We start from the raw sequence: 17,914 nt of genomic DNA on the forward strand, positions 1-17,914 counted from the left end.
TAATAGTATTGGCAGTAGTAAATGAATTTTTAAGAAAACATCCACTGGTAGGCCACGATGAAAAAGTTATATGACAGTATTGGATATTGTGATTACAAATGAGAAAACACAGCAAAGTTACTAAACTCAAAACATGGAAAATAGCATTGGCTGTGCATTGTTCCTGCTACATTTTGGACCATCAAAGATAGAAAATGCAGGACGATACTGAAGATATTCTAAGAATCAGAAAGTCCATTAATTTCATCACCCACCAAGTGTCACCTCCAAATGGGTGACTTCTCTGAATGAATCACCCAGGAGTAAGCTCTCTGTGCACTCACTGTCAGCTTCAAAGGTGTATTTTCATTTTCATTTCTACAATCCATCCCTGGATTCTGCCTCAAGACTGCAGCATCCAGACCTGTTTAAGCTTCTAGCCTACCTCCTAACTCTGTGAGTTTCAAACTCAAGCCTGGGACATCAACCCTTGCCTTAGTTACCAGCCTATTTGGTCTGCTGGACATAATTCAGACTTGAAGGATCTCACAGTATCACATAAGCCAATTCCTAAATCAGTCCATCAACCAATCACTCACTCTCTCTCTCTCACTCAATCTGCTCTCACTATCATAACAAAATGTCTTAACTGGGTGGCTTAAACAACAGAAATTTACTTCCTACAGTTCCAGGGTCTGGGAAGTCCAAGATCAAGGTTCTAGAAAGGTTCTCCTGGGGAAGACTTTCTGGCTTGTAGATAGATGGTACCTACACTCAGTGCCCTCATTTGGAGAGAGGAAGAGAAAGCAAACTCTCAGGTGTCTCTTCTTTTAAGGGCACTAATCCCATCTTGAGGACCCTACCCTCCTGACCTCCCTAAAACCCAGTAAACTTCCCAAATCCCCATCTCCAAATATTATCATATTGGGGGTTAGGGCTTCATCATATGAATTTGGAAGGGACACAGTTCGTTCAATCCATAGTGTTTGTCAATCTCTTTATCATCTGTCAGTCTACAGATTCATACCCCATTGGTTCTGTGTCTCTGGAGAAAACTGATGGAGCATCCTGGCATCTAACGTCCAAATGGCTCCCTCTGACCAAACCCTATTTTCAGGTCCCTCACAGCTCACTGCCATTTCAGTTCTTCCTCATGTGCAGGGAGACCTCTAATCCTTGGGCCTCTTGATTCGTACAAACCAACAGGCCCCTCTTAGCTTCAGTTTCAACTCAGCTGAACACTTGATGCCACCTTTGTAATCTCCTCAGAAGCCATCTCTCCTGTAGAGGCACCTGGGAGGTGCAGTCGGTTGATCTTCCCACTCTTGGTTTCAGCTCAGGTCCTGATCTCAGGCTCCTGAGACTGAGCACCATGTTGGGCTCTGAGCTCAGTGTGGAGCCTGCTTCAGATTCCCTCTCCCTCTGTTCCTCCCACACATGCGCTCCTGCTCTCTCCTTCTCTCTCAAATAATATATAAATCTTTTTAAAAAGAAAGAAAGAACGGAAGGAAAGGAAGCCATCCCTTGTGTTACCTCAGTCTTTAATCATGGAGGTTATCAACGGCCTTCATTTGCCTTGCTGATCAATACTTTTCTCAACTAAGATCTTTGTGTCTTTTGACTCTACTAATTCGGTGGGTGACTCTGTGTACCTTGCCATCTTGTTTGCTGCACACATGAGGAATATGTCAGGATGACTTTTACCACGGGAAGGTCACAGGTCTCTCCATTTTATTTTACTTGGTATCTGGTCAGTAGTAAATTCTGACTGAACACATAAGCCCTCTCACAAAGAAAAATTCTCTGCTGGCTGATGGTGGCCATTAAATGATGGGAAGATATGGGTTATTGACATTAACATAGAAAATGGAGGACACATTGAGACAGAGGAATTGAGTTCACAGTAACAATCCTTTAATCTTCAATGAGTGGCAGCAAAAAGTTCAGTCAGCCCACAGGAATGATGGTGCAGAGATGCTGTCCCCTCCATTCTGTCCTGCAAATGAAGCAAAAGATCCGTGAGCTTTCCTGTAGAATAAATCTTGTAGTTAAAGTACCGTCTCATGGTCTTTAAAATACATTCTCAATGAACATGATGTCCAGAGACACAGGCCAGTCAGAGGAAAGCATCCCTGACAGGCACAGCAGGCCTCAGTTGGGCTTCTGATTCTAACTAATTTGCTGTGTTTTCTAAGGGAAGTTAGTTAACTTCCGTAAAATTCAATGTCATTACTTGTGAAGGGATTGGATATGATCATTTCTAAGGTCTCTGAGAGCTCTAAATTTCTATTCTAGTCTAATGAGATTTAAATTTTTAAAGGCCTTACTTCTTACTTTTTTAAAAATGTAAAATTACCAGGCAGCACTTTCCCTTGCCAAAAAGAAGCTACTTTGTCAGCATTTCAGGATGCTTAGGCATAAACCTTTATGTCCTCTACCACAAAAAATTGGTAATTTTGCAGTCATTTTACTGCTTTTAGTCTTCCTAAAGTCTATGTCATACTATTTGTTATTTTAGTGAGACTAGTAATGAACAATATAAACTAAATCTTTAGAGTTGGAATATATTTTGCCTGGTTTTTTTTTCCTCGTAAATGGGATGTTACAGTATTTTATGCCAGATTATCGTATCAAACTCAAAACAATGCAACTGCAGTTATAGGACATATACTAATATCTTGTATTTATAAAAGCAATGTAAACTTATGCTGAGAATGATGTTCATTCACTTTACCATTTTAAGATTCTCAGATGAAGATTGACATACTAGCACTGTTAATATATGGTACATTTCAGCATTTCCTGTTCAATTTATAGCATAACATACTATAAAAAATTCTCAATACAAATAAGAGTATTTCCAATCCTTAATTAACAGTTATTACAAGCAATATTTAATGTGGTCGTATTAGGCAAGTATGTTGAAATTAACATTTTGCAAACCAGTAACCAGAGCAGAATATGAAATAACACATAAAATAAACTAAATTTAATTTTTCTTTTATTTTTTTCCCACCTGTCAAATAAAGGGATTAAGTTAGTTGACTCAAGATAGAACATTTTTTTACTCCATGAGGAGTCACTATCACGCATTAATTACCCTGGGTAATTAATGCATGATAGTGGGGTTTAAGAAATTCCCTGAAAGTGTCACAGGTGAAGAAATAGACAGGAAGTACAGCTTAGATATGTCCTGATTCATGTTTTGTTTAAATTATAGAGTTAAAATGAAAATTAAAACTACATTTATAGTCCTGTGTTTTAACTACTAGCTAAAGGTGGCTATTAAAATTTAATTTTAAATAGATTTAAATTAGATAAAATTTAAAATTCATCTCCTTAGTCTCACTAAACACATTTCAAGTGCCCAATAGCCATATGTGGCTACTGCATTAAATAGTTCAGATATGGAACATTTCTATCCTAACAGAAAATTCTGTTGATCAGCAGTGAGTCTGAATAATAATAAAAATGGGGACAGAGAAATTCAATGCCCATTTGATTGTAATATGGACTGCATCTTGCTTACGATAGAAATCACTTTTGATAAAGATATAATGAAATATGTTTGCCAAAGAAATAAGAATAAGATCTGTATTCTTCTCCATGCATGCAGAGAAAAAAAGAAGGCAGTGTGGAGAATTATCACCCCAAATAAAAGTCGCAGAAGGAGAAAAATTATAGGAGAAAGGGTGTACATGTTAAAATTGGATTCTGCTACAAGAAACATGCACGCACACAAACAACACTACACATACTGATTTACATAAGGAAGGTGTTTATTTTGTGCTCATGTTAATCACATAAATGTCCAAAAAAGTCCAGAACTGGTATGGTCACACGATTCGATGCTATCCTGAGAGACTATCCAACTCCCCATTCAGCCATCTCTAGGGTATGGTCTTCATCCTCATGGTCCAAGGAGGCATCCATATACTGGGCACAGTGATGATGGAAGGGACAGAGAAGAAGAAAGGGCATCCCCAACTGTATTCTAAGGGAGACTGGATATACATTATATCCCATGGCCAAAATTTAGTCACATACTCACACTTATCTCCAGAATGACTAAGACACATAATATTTATTCCAGTCAGCCTTGTGCCCTGCAAGAAGTCCATTCACTCAGAAGAAAGGGAGAAGAGATACTTAACATTGACATGCTTAATCAACACAAAATTAATGTTTTTTATAAAGCCTAAGATATATCAGTAATTAGAATAAATATTAATGGATTAAATTTTTGTATGAAAAGATAAAAACTGTGACTATATTTTCTAATCTAACTATAAGTTCCTTGCAAGAAATATGCATAGAACAAAAACATACAGAAAAGGTGAAAATGAACAAATGGGAAAACTATACTTTGCAAATAATGATTAAAAGAAAGATAATCTAGTAATATGAAAATTAGACAAAATAATATTAAAGGCAAAAGGCATTAATGGGGATCAAAGTAACACAGAATCCTCCATGACACAGAAAAAATATGGGCTTGCCTGTCCCTAAGCACACAGCCTCAAAATCCATAAATAAAAACAAAGATTTATTAACAGAATTTATAATCCCACAGTAAGAGTGGATAATTTTCATACAACTGTAGCAGAAACTGATTAAACAAAAAAAAAAGGTTTATGTTCAAAAATAAGTCTGTTCTGTACATGTATAGACATCCTGCGTACAAGAAACATTAAATATGTCTTCTTTCATTTGACCAGTTTTCCCACCGATGTCCTTATTCTGTGTAGTGTCCAGTTCAGGAGACCACACTTAGTCATCGTTGCTCCACAGTCTTCAGTCTGTGCTGGTTTCTCAGGCTTTCCTTGTCTTTCATGAACACCACACTATGGGAGAGTGCCCGTTAGTTATTTTATAGCATATCTCTCAGTATCGTCTGATATTTTCTCATAATCAGATAGAGTTTATGCATTTTTGGCAAGAACGCCAGCTACATTGTGCCCCTTTCAGTAGTACATCCTGTCAGGGAGAACATAATGCCCATATGTCTTATTACTGTGGGTGTTAACTTCAATCACTTGCTTACTCTGCTGCCTGCTTTATCCCCCATAAAAACCATAACCAAAAAAAAAAAAAATTAGTTTTATAGAAAGCTGTTCTCAAGTCCTCAAAAAGCAAATAATCTGTACTCACTTGAAATTCAGAGTAGACAAAGACAATACAAAAACAGGGATCATTTTAGATAAAGCTCCTTTGTGAATATAGAGAAATTCTAAATAAAATATTATTAAGTTGAATTCAGTATTTTATATCTATATACATATATATTTTTTAATATCTATTTAAGTAATATCTGCATCTAGTGTGGGCTCAAACTCACTGATAACCCCAAGATCAAAAGTCACATGTTCCACCAGCCACCCAGGTACCCAGTATGTATATATTTTTAAATATGTGACAACTAATAGTCTACTTCCCATAATTTTAAGGATGTTTCAACATAAAAAATGGGTTAATTGAATAAACTATATTAATTGATTAAAGGAGAGATCTTTTTACTTCAGTAGATAATGAAATAGTATGCGCCAAAATCAATGCACATTCATGACAAAAGCAAACTCAGAATAAAAGAGTACTCTACCTGAGCTGATAAAAGTCATTATCTCAAAATCACCACAGATACGGGCAAAAAAAAATTTAGATTTCCATTGGGATAGGAACAGGGCAAAGATATTCTCTACTGTCATTTCTCCAACTGGATATGGAAAATAAACCATGCGTATGAAACTTAAAAAGAAAGAGACAAATCTGCCTTTAATTGCAGGCAATATTATTTTTCACACTGAAAAATCAAGAATCTGCATACTACTTGAATTAATGAGCTCATCAAATTTCCTAGATAAAAAAAATCAGCATATGACTCAATAATATCCTGATAACAAGCAATTAGAAATAAAAAGAAGTAAGATTACATGAGCCATGACAGCCACTATATCTATTAGATGCTGTTCAATGCTATTTCTGGTATCTTGGAAAGGTGCATCAAATGCATATTTTGGTCAAAGAGCAAGTGCCCTAATGTTAAAATCAATATATTACCACAGTGGAGACAAAGCCAAATACGACCACCGCAGATGAACTCCTAGAATACAAGAATAAATCTGAAACTTGATGAAAAATAAAAATTTTACTACAGTTTTATTATTTAAAAGGTGTGTTGTCAGAATTATTTTTTTAAATTTCATAGCGCAGGAAATATTATTTCTTGATAATTTCATCTGCTAGAATATTTGGGCATTCTAGCTAATCTGATCATAGTTGATTCAGGAGAAAAAGTCCTTAAAGTGAGTTAAATACCTAAAATTTATTCTTTGTTTCCTTCCTTCAATTTTTGGATATTGTACACTGAACAATTGCACAAAGATTAGAATTATCACATAATTTCTAACATTCTGCTTTGTGTTATTTAAATTGTATAAACCACTCAGTTCAAAAAGTATTGAATACTATTTCTTATGTAGCTAACAAACTGTTAATATTCAGATTTCATTATCAGATTCTAGTTTAATTCTCAAATTTATTGTTTTGCATATTTAACTATTCAAAAGTTTATAACAGTGTTTTCATGATATTATTATTTTAGTCATTATTAGTTGCTGCAGCATTCTACTTTTGCAATAATAAACATTTTCATTTCAAAATAACAGATTTTCACCACAAAAACAACATAAGGAGAATTTTTGCTCTGAATAGCATCTAGAATATTTACACATATTTGTAAATGAACATTCAGATATTCACAGTAAATCCAAATAACATGTCTTCTTTGTATTACTGATGTTGAAACTTTGTTTAAATATGAAAAAAACCCTGGGATCACAAAATTACTGGTCGTACTCAAGTTCAGGGATGCTAGGAATTACACTGAAGTTGGACTGCAGCTACTTAATGTTCTAAAGACCAAGGTTGAAGCCACACTAAATATCTGGTTTGGTCCAAATATCAAAGCCAAACAAAATCTCCGTACAACTCTAACAGCTAGGAATAAATCTAGCAGAAATTATAATACTGTGCTGAATAATATAAATAAAGACTTGTGTAAATGGCACTAAATCATGCTCGTGGTTGAAAGTTACAATATTATAAAAATAAAATTCTTTCAAAATAATTACTAATTTCAACTCAATTCCAGTGAAATTCCAATTTTTTTCATAAAACTTGACAGTCTTATCCTGAAATTCACATGGAAGGGCAATGAAACAGAATTAAACTTAAAAAAGAACAATGGGGGCATCTGGGTGGCTCAGTGGGTTAAAGCCTCTGCCTTCGGCTCAGGTCATGATCCCGGGTCCTTGAATGGAGCCCCACATCGGGCTCTCTGCTCAGCGGGGAGCCTGCTTCCCCCTCTCTCTTTGCCTGCCTCTCTGCCTACTTGTGATCTCCGTCTGTCAAATAAATAAATAAAATCTTTTAAAAAAATAAAAATAAAAAAGAACAATTGAGAAGACAAAACAGACCTATGTATGTTTAAAAACTTGATAACATGACTGAAGGGGTATTAAAAATAAATGAAGAGGGTGTTCATCAATAAATTTACTGTGAGAACAAATTTTGTCATACATAATTAAAATAAGAGATATACCTAACGTTTCATTCTAAATGAATCAAAGACCAACTCCAAAAAGCTTTTCAAAGAAGGCATACTAGAATACCTTTACGGCAACAAGGGTAGGAAAAGAGTTCTTAAACAGGATTCAAAAGTTTGGGGCACTTGGGTGGCTCAGTTGGTTAAGCATCTGACTATTCATTTTGGCTGAGGTCATGATCTCAGGGTTGTGAGATTGAGCCCCAAGACGGGCTCTGCACTGGGTGTGGAACATGCTTAAGATTCTCTCTCCCTCTGCCTCTCTCCCCCACCTCTCTCTCTCTAAAAATATAAAATATAAAATAAAAAAACCCGCATGATTCAGAAGTTTAAAACATAAAAGGGAATATCAATGAATTTGAATACATTAAATTTTTAACCCTTCAACTATTGAGACCATACAGGAATGAAAAAAAAAAAAAAACAGTTACCATTTGGGAAAGACTGTTGCAAGCTGTGTATGTAACTGACAGTGATGAGTTGTGAGAATATGTCAAGGGCTCCTACTAATTAATAAGAAAATAGTCGAACAGCCAAAAAAGTGAGAAAAGGATACAAATATATAATCCAGTGACAAACTAATGTCCAAAAAATGTATGAAAAGATACTGCAACTCATTTCTAAGTAGGGGAATAAAAAAACAGTAGTAAAATATTACTTCATACCCATCAGACTGACAAGTCAAATATTTGATATCAACCATTAATGAGGTAGTGAGAAAGTGGAGAACTTTTATACACTGCCCAAAGCATAGTTATACAGATAACCAGGAGGGCGGCGGGGAAGTATCCTGGTCAAGTTGTAGTTCTGCACAACAATTCAATGTTTTCTTCTAGAGAAACCTTAGCACATGTGGCAAGCAGACATATGGTGGGACATTCATGTTCATAAAAAATCAGACACGGGCCTAAATGCTCATCAAATAAAATGTGATATCTCCCTCAAAAGCATAATATACTGTCCTTAAAAATGAATGAACTAGAGATACATGTGTTAACATGGTGAAAAGTCAAAAATAGAATAGTGAAAAATAAAGGCAAGCTAAATAGTGATAGTCACTGTCTTAGACTATTTGTATAAATAACTGGAGATACACAAAACATTCCTTAGTGCTCATGCATAAATCCCTGAGCAGTGATAGTTTAAGTGTGTACATGAAGTTTACAAACATCTACTTGGGGGATATGAATGGCGGGAAAGGAAGCCATCTCGAAAGAGTAGCCAAAACACGCCAGTTCTTTCCCTAACCTTTTTTTTTAAATGTAAATCTATCAAATTGTTAAAGATTTGATAGAGCTCAGCAATATATTCTTATGGGATGATTTTATTGTTTCCATACCTTTCTATGTATCTCAAAAAATTTGCTGATAGAAATGGAGGTTGTACCATGTTCCTTGAACAAAAAAAAAATAACTGATCCAGAACTAATGTAGCTGTTATGGAAAACACAGATGCAAGACAAAATATGTAAGATAAAAAAGTAAAATAAGATAAAAGGAACTGTAGCAAGCATTGCACAGTTTCCCTTCAATACAGCTATAAAATGCCACCCTCGATTAATAAGGAAGGACACACGGGAGTGACGTACAGCTCGTTGCGTTATGATCCTATCAGCAAAGAGGAGGTAAAGTCATTTCTGTTGTATGTTCAGGAAAAAAAAAATCCTATCAAAAATAAAGGCCTCTTGCCCCAAATTAAAATAACAAGACCATGGTGTGGCTAACAGCAAAGATGAGAAAGCGATTCCTCTGAAATTTGCAAACTGCCAAAATTATGTATGATGATAGAGTCGTATGCACTTAAGACACATAGACTTTATTTTTTAAGAGTAGAAATTAGAAGTTAAAATTGATTTATTCTGCGAAGAGCATGATGTTTTAGATAAATAATCTTGAGTCATTGAAATGGCTGATCACGAAGATTTTCATTTACCAAAGTCATTTGTTTTGCAGGTAACTATGATCGTTTTCTCCAGACTTTCAATGGCGTAAGTTCCAAGATGAGCTTGTGCCAACCTCTCCTCTATTTATAAATCTCATGTACCCTTTTGCTACTTATCATCACGAATACCTATTTGTAAATAAAATGGTGATACATGATGATAGCCAAAGGGCAGAGCTTTACCTGGACAGAGATTCATCATTTTTTAATGTAGCACAGCTTGAAGCATGCAGTGCCATCAAGCACTCAGAAAGGTTCTTGCCAGAGATTGATGACCTGAACAATTACTGAAACTTAATATATAGCATCAACAGCTCAGGCAGATATCGCACACAACAGACGTACGGCTTTCGTTCCTGCTCACACTTATCTTTGCCCAGGTTATATCAATAGTTTGAGCAGAGAACATGTTAGAGAGAACTGCTGTCTTATTCTGTATTCCTAGTTACCTGCTCTTATGATTTGGTATTAGCAAATGCCGCTGCAAAAATAATTCCCTTGAACAGACACCCAGAAGCAGGATTGCTGGATCATGCGGTAGTTCTGTTTTTAATGTCTTGAGGAACCTCCATACTGTTTTCCGAAGCGCTGCGCTGTTTTACATTCCTCGCCAATAGTGTTGCAAGGGTTCCAATTTCTCCACATCGTCCAGTTGAGATCAGGTTCTCAGAGAGGTACCTGCACTGCCATGTTCATTGCAGCATTATTTGCAATAACCAAGGCAGGGAAACAACCTCAATGGCCATTGACAGATGGCTGGTAAGTAAAACGTGGCATATACATGCAATGCAGTATCAGTTAGTCTGAAACAAGGAAATCCTGCAGTATGCAACAGCATGGATGAAACTAGACGACCTGAAGCTAAATGAGATAGGCCAGTCATGGCAGGACAGACAGGGCACAATTCAACTTCTATGAGATGCTAGAATACTCAGGTTCATAGAAGCAGAAGACTGGTTGCTGGTTAAGGAGAATGTGGAGCTGTTCAGCTATTATGATGTTTATTTGTGTTGGGTACTTCAGAATTTGTGAGGAGGGTAGGTCTCGTTTTCTTATCGCAATTTCAAAAATCATTCACCTGTAAATCAACTATAAAATATTATGTAAAAAATATGTGGGTATATTGGGACGATATTTTATTGACTATATGACACTGGAACATCCCAAATGGAAATCTAGGAAGAAAATAACATGATCCTGGTCATGTATGTATTTAATGTCAAACATATCCCCCAAAACCCATGATATATTTAATTTAGGTCACCTATAATATACATCTATGCGACAAATGTGTCAAAGAACATCATTTTCTGGGTTTCCTCTGTTTTTTCCCCTCCAGAAAATTCTTTGTTTCCTAAAACTAATATTTTATTAGTTTGTTTGATGAAAATATATTTTGCCAGAACGTGCCTCTATTTGGAGTAAAAAAGATTTTTCTATGTGTACAATTTAGCCAACTTCAATAATTTCACTGAGAAGTATTAGAAGTGATGGCACGATCCTTGTGAACACAGCGTTATAAAGACACAGTTTCTGTAATACTTCGGAAGTGGCCGAGTTGTCAGTGTGAACACCATGGTTGATTCGCACTCATTTCATAACTTACTATTTACATCGTTTTTAAAGCTCCTTGACTGTACATAAAATTCAAAACTACAGTTGAATAAAGTACAAATCAGTGAGTGATTTTCTAAATTTAAGTTTTGTTGTGAACATTACCAGCCATGGCAGGCCATTAACAAGGTTCTTTCTTTATTAGTGAATTAATGATAGAAGGACAACCAGTGTAAACTATTCCGCAGGCAGGCCGATAATGAAAACATAGTTAAAGCAGTAAAGCTTGCCAACTACTGATGGGACTCAGGAGAAATTCCTTAACAGATGTTTCCCTGAGCAAATATATACTTTGCCTACTCTGATTATGATGGTCTTGAGAATTCGTGATTTGATTCAACATTCAGCAGCTCTTCAGCAGGCTCATAAAAATATGATTTTTACAAAGAGTATATTCTATTTTTTTCCCCAAGAACCAACACATAACATATTTATGGTCCTCAGTCCCATATGGTGAAGCGGTGGTCCAACAGCACTGTTTATAACCTATAATTAAGATTGTGTCAGTATTTTATTATGAAGGAAAGGAGGCAAAGCCTTTTTGTTTTGTTTTGTTTGTTTTCCTTTTATAAGCTTCTTTTAGCTGAGCACCCACTGGCTGCATTGGGGGGGTTCTTATCCACCAAGAATCTGTTCCAAGACCCCCAGGGGAAGCCTGAAATGGCAGACAGGACCCAAACCTGTATATACCCATGTTTTTTCCTGTCCATGCATACCTGTGATAAAATTGCTTATAAATAAGCACAGTAAGAGATTGACAACAATAATAATATAATAGAATGATGACAGTATACTTTAATAAAATCTATGTCAATGTGGTCTCTCTCGCTCTCTCAAAATATCTCGTACTCACCCTTCAACTTGTGATGACGCGAGATGATAAAATGCCAGGTGATGAGATGCGGTGAAGGTGAATAATGTAGGCGCTGTGACTTGACATTAGGTTTCTTTTTGACCTTCTTGATGCTAAGTCAGGAGGATGGTCTGTTTCTGGACCATGGTTGACCACAGGCAAAGGAAACTGCGGGAAACAGAGAGGAGGAGCCCTGACCAGGACCGTCATCTCTGACCTCTGTTTGCCGCCCCATAAGAATTTCTGATGTGGGGACGCCTGGGTGGCTCAGTTGATTAAGCGGCTCCCTTCAGCTCAGGTCATGATCCCAGTGTCCTGGGATCGAGTCCCACATTGAGCTCCTTGCTTGGCGGGGAGCCTGCTTCTCCCTCTGCCTCTGCCTGCCACTCTGCCTGCCTGTGCGCTCTCTCTCTCTCTCTCTCTCTGGCAAATAAATAAATAAAATCTTATAAAAAAAAAAAAAGAATTTCTGATGTGTTGCTCTTGACTGACTGATTTGTGAATGAACAGTTTTAAGAGGGTTCTTTTTTTGTTTTGGTTGTTTATTGTTGTTGTTTGGCTTTTTTTTTTGAAAACTGGGAGACTGCTCCTGACAGACAGTCCAAACTTTCAGGTGCATGCCTACCTTATAATATTCTGGAGACTTCTTTCTGGAATGAGCAATAGCAGGAGAAGGTGGTGGTTCCTAATAGCAAAAAACCCCAAAGCATACAGGGAGGGGGGGTCACAATTCTTGGATCCCATTATGATGCCTGTCACTGGCATCTCTGTGGTTTTAATAGTATCTAGTTGTGTGTATCAAAGCCCTAACTATTTTAACTTCTCCTTTTAAAATATCTTCCATTTTCTCGTTCTTCTGTAGTTGGGTGGGAAATACAAAAATCTGCACTTACTTGTTGTGTGACCTTGGGCGGTCCATTTAATTGCCCCTCAACTTTAAACCTCCTGAGTATCCTCATGTGAAAAATCTCGATTTCATCAGCCTGTGCGAGGATCCAGCTGGATTACCCACGCCAGCATTAAACACGGTGCCGGGGGCACAACAGTCACACCCTCCACCCTTCCCTTCTATGGTTCCAACTCAGTTTTTACCGTCAGCTCCCTTTTCTCTCATTGCCTGAAATAATCCTTAGGTGTCTAACTTTCTACCCCAAACTAATATTTTTTAAACATTCTACACACTTTTTTATTCAAACACAAGTGACAAATTAACCAAATCAATGATGACTGCTGTAGTGGTTTAATTGGTAGTAATAATTAATAATAAAGTAGTAGATTAATGCTAATAATAAAATATTATTAAAATACTTTAAATAAAATAAATTTAAAAAATAAAATAAAAAAGCTAATACTAATAATAAAGTAGTAGATTAATAAAATACCCTCTAGGCTCCATGAAGGGGAAAGTCCATGTCTGTTTTATTAACAGAGTGCCTTGTGCCCAGTGTAAAGATATGTGCTTCATTAAAATACTGGTCTTTAGAGCTATTAGTTATGCTATTATGTGCAGTTACACAGAGACTTAAGTGAAAGTATTTGCAAAGCTGTGAATTTGATTTCGGCTGTGGTTGGTAAGTGAAAAGGACAAACTTGCTCTGGAATTATTTTATTTTAACAGCTTTTACATAACTGATTATTAAAAGTAGCATTAACCCACAGTCTCAACATAAGGTTTTAAGCTAACACCAGAAAACATGCGTCATTGCTGTACACTAAGCAAGATGCCGGGACACAGTGAATGGAAAGGAACCAAAAACCCATAGAAATCCAGAGACAAGGAAGAGTTCAGTACACCTCTCTATACCCTCTCTCCCTGGCCTGAAAATAGTAATTACATTTAATGCCTCTTATGCACTTGTTCCCACCACCCTTAATTTATATTTGCAGAATTTCTGGTACTTGAGGAATATCTCCTATCCAGCTCCATTTAAAAGAAGTATCGTGGTTCCTCTTCCACTCAGCGGCCTGGGGTGACCTCTGAAAATGGTTCGCTATTCACTTGACCCGGAAAACCCTACGAAATCATGCAAGTCAAGAGGTTCAAATCTCCGTGTTCACTTTAAGAACACACGTGAAACTGCCCAGGCCATCAAGGGTATGCATATCCGAAAAGCCACCAAGTATCTGAAAGACGTCACTTTGCAGAAGCAGTGTGTGCCATTCTGTCGCTACAATGGTGGAGTTGGTAGGTGTGCCCAGGCCAAACAGTGGGGCTGGACACAAGGTCGGTGGCCCAAGAAGAGTGCTGAATTTTTACTGCACATGCTTTTAAAAACGCAGAGAGTAATGCTGAACTTAAGGGTTTAGATGTCGATTCTCTGGTCATTGAGCACTTTCAGGTGAACAAAGCCCCCAAGATGCGGCATAGGACTTACAGGGCTCATGGTCGCCTTAACCCATACATGAGCTCTCCCTGCCACATTGAGATGATCCTTACTGAAAAAGAGCAGATTGTTCCTAAGCCAGAAGAGGAGGTTGCACAGAAGAAAAAGATATCCCAGAAGAAACTGAAGAAACAAAAACTTATGGCCCGGGAGTAAATTTGCACAGAATAAATGCAAAAAAAAAAAAAAAAGAAGTATCGTGTCTGTGCATAATAAAAAAAAACAAAAAAACAAAAAACAAAAAACAAAACCTGGTAGCTGGTTCTAATATTAGTTCCCACTTATCTTTGAACTATTCTGTATTTTTTAGGTCACCTTAAAAAATGAATGAACTGGGGCACCTGGTGGCTCAGTTGTTAAGCATCTTCCTTGGGCTCAGGTCATGATCCCATGGTCCTGGGATCCAGCCCTGAGTCAGGGTTCCTGCTTCTCCTTCTCACATTCCCCCTGCTTGTGTTCCCTCTTGCTGTATCTCTTTCTGTCAAGTAAATAAATAAAATTTTTTTAAAAAGTGAATGAACAATCCCCTGTATAATTTGGTCAGAGCCCAGTGATCATTTGGCTGTATCAAAAATTTACCAGGGCACCTGGGTGGCTCAGTGGGTTAAAGCCTCTGCCTTCGGCTCAGGTCATGATCCCAGGGTCCTTGGGATCGAGTCCCGCATCAGGCTCTCTGCTCAGCGGGGAGCCTGCTTCCTCCTCTCTCTCTGCCTGCGTCCCTGCCTGCTTGTGATCTCTGTCTGTCAAATAAATAAATAAAATATTTGAAAAAAATTTACCAATGGTAAATTAACTAGCAAGACTGCTTTTCGATAGAATCGCTAGCACATATTCTAGACTGTATCTGTAGGGTTCTTTTCATTTGCATTCTCAAATCTGGCAGGTGGCAATTCAATAATACAGACTTTAAAAAATAATAAAAGGCACTTATGACGTGCCTTTTTTTTTTTTTTTTTTTTTAACCACAACCTAAATATTTTTGAATGTCCTGATAGGGAAGAACATTCAAATCTTTGAAGGATTTCCCTGACTTATCAAGAGGTAATTCCCAGGTGCCATCCTCCGTTACCAACTGTAACATTCTCAGCGTTTGAAAGCTGCTGGAATCATTAACTGACTCTGCATTGTGCCATTTCTCTTGCTGTCTAACCTGTCACCCCCCTACTCTTGCAGTAATTCCCTGCTTTAGCGGCTCCTTCTCAGAAATGCCTGTCAGATCTCCCTCCTGCTGCCGGACAGGCTGCTATTTCCCCATCTCCCTCCAGGGGGCGCTGGCGGACCGTGAGCCTGCCATGGATGCTAAGCGCTGAGCTCCCCTCCCGCCGGTCTCCCCACAGCCCGGGGAAGAGAAATACTCTTTGTTAGACCAAGAGCCCCTGCTTTTAACCAGTGTTACAGGCCATGGTGTTTACTCCTGTTTCGAAAAGACAACCTGTTTATACGAATGAGCTACAAACACTGAGCAACCTAAAAGTAGCTGTGTTCTTTCCCTAGGTGGTGGTTTTGCGAAGAATACGCATTATCTGGGCAAACCTGTTGGTTTCAGCAGTTCACTATACAGGTCAGTGTAAGTACTTTTTAAAATGCTAGCATTTTTGCCTTTTAATTCATTGCATTTAAAATATGGGTGAAATAGTAAGCCTTAATCTGTCTGTTAATGTATTAATGTAGTAATGTATGTATTAATACTTATAATAGTTACATTTTGTCTATCATTGCAATCAGGACTCCTTATAACAAATATCATCTAAATATCTAAGTATACTAATGTTACTTAATTCACACATAACCTCCAATGAGCACTGGATGGCTTTGGAAAAGTTACATGTGGTAACTTTTATCAACAACAGAGTGAAGCACTTAACAGTATCTCTGCCACATATCTTCTCCTTTATTTCATAATAACATGCAAAGATCTCATAAATTTGCTTTTTGTACATATTGTATTTATGTTAAAATATACTTTATTTCAAAAATGGTTGTAAATAGGTGTCCTGCATTCAGAAGCATTTTCCACATGGTGTCTGCGATACAAGTGAGCTAGCTCAAATAACGGAGAAAACATCTGTTAAATGGAATAAATAATCCTGTCAAAAAATGTGCTACTAATCATCATGGCTATTTATTGCTGTGAAAGTATAAAAAGCACAATGAGTGATATTTATAAAACATAGATAGGATCATGTCACATCCCTGCTAGAAACTTCCATTGGCTTCCTCGTGTAATGAAGATGGCATGCAAATGTTTGCACAGTCTAAGAGACCCAGCAAGATGTGCCCTCCCTGTCCAACCTCCCAGTGGAATGTTCTACTTACCTTTTCCCTGTCCTGCTCCCAGCTCCTAAGGGCACAGCACAATGCCTTTCTCTCACTTTGGTAAATAGCAGACAGTGGGCCTGCCCCGCACTGGACCTCGCACACGGCTCCCCTTAGCCTTCCTGGCTCTTAGCCTGGCTGACTGCTCAGCTGCTTTCAGAAATCAGCCTAGGTTTCATTTTCTCAGAGTCCTACCCTGGCTCTTCTTCCAGTTCACTCTTTCATACATGCCCTCTGCTGTTCTTCCACAGCACTTGTCATATTTGTAAGTGGTTTTTTTTTCCATTTTATTTTATTTTCTTTATCTTCAGTGTTCCATAATTCATTGTTGAGGCACTACATCCAGTGCTCCATCTAATATATACCCTCCATAATACCCACCACCAGGCTCACCTAACCCTCCACCTCCCTCCCCTCCAAAACCCTCAGTTTGTTTCTCAGAGTCCACAGTCTCTCATGATTTGTCTCCCCCTCCGATTTCCCCCAGCTCACTTCTCCTCTCCATCTCACAATGTCCTCCATGTTATTCCTTATGCTCCTCAAGTAAATGAAACCATATGATAATTGACTCTCTCTGCTTGACTTATTTCACTCAGCATAATCTCCTCCAGTCCTGTCCGTGTTGATACAAAAGTTGGGTATTCATCCTTTCTGATGGAGGCATCATACTCCATAGTGTATATGGACCACATCTTCCTTATCCTTTTGTCCGTTGAAGGGCATCTAGGTTCTTTCCACAGTTTAGTGACCGTGGCCATTGCTGCTATGAACATTGGGGTATAGATGGCCCTTCTTTTCACTACATCAGTATCTTTGGGGTAAATGTCTAGTAGTGCAATTGCAGGGTCATAGGGTAGCTCTTTTTTTTTAATTTCTTAAGGAATCTCCACACTGTTTTCCAAAGTGGCTGCACCAACTTGCATTCCCACCAACAGTGTGACGGTTCCCCTTTCTCCACATCCTCTCCAACACACGTTGTTTACTGTCTTGTTAATTTTGGCCATTCTAACTGGTGTAAGGTGGTATCTCAATGTGGTTTTAATTTGAATCTCCTTGATGGCTAATGATGATGAACATTTTTTCATGAGTCTGTTACCCATTTGTATGTCTTCTTTGGAGACATGTCTGTTCATGTCTCCTGCCTATTTTTTGACGTGATTATCTGTTTCATGTGTGTTGAGTTTGAGGAGTTCTTTATAGATCTTGGACATCAGCCCTTTGTCT

The 17,914-nt window shown here is 37.7% G+C and overlaps 1 protein-coding gene, 1 long non-coding RNA gene and 1 pseudogene across 4 annotated transcripts in view; 2 read left to right on the forward strand and 1 right to left on the reverse strand.

Annotated features, from left to right (window-relative positions):
* Window positions 1-1,549: 1,549 nt before the first annotated feature.
* LOC132006466 (uncharacterized) lies at window positions 1,550-16,869 on the reverse strand. 2 transcript variants are annotated; one of them, XR_009401105.1, is made up of 3 exons: window positions 16,691-16,869; window positions 11,991-12,158; window positions 1,550-1,975 (listed from the first exon to the last, which is right to left on the reverse strand). It is a non-coding gene; the product is annotated as an uncharacterized LOC132006466 (long non-coding RNA). The 2 variants fall into 2 exon arrangements; XR_009401104.1 differs by lacking the exon at window positions 1,550-1,975 and adding an exon at window positions 3,747-4,823.
* On the forward strand, window positions 13,947-14,568 carry LOC132006329 (large ribosomal subunit protein uL22-like; annotated as a pseudogene).
* Window positions 15,827-17,914, forward strand: part of NEIL3 (nei like DNA glycosylase 3) — an 86,323-nt gene continuing 84,235 nt past the window's right edge. For both annotated transcript variants that reach the window (XM_059384231.1, XM_059384233.1), the window contains exon 1: window positions 15,827-15,935. The gene's annotated coding sequence lies outside the window, so the exon portion shown is untranslated. The remainder of the gene's footprint in view (window positions 15,936-17,914) is intronic.

Source organism: Mustela nigripes, chromosome 18 (assembly GCF_022355385.1).
Source record: "Mustela nigripes isolate SB6536 chromosome 18, MUSNIG.SB6536, whole genome shotgun sequence".
NCBI lineage: Eukaryota > Metazoa > Chordata > Mammalia > Carnivora > Mustelidae > Mustela > Mustela nigripes.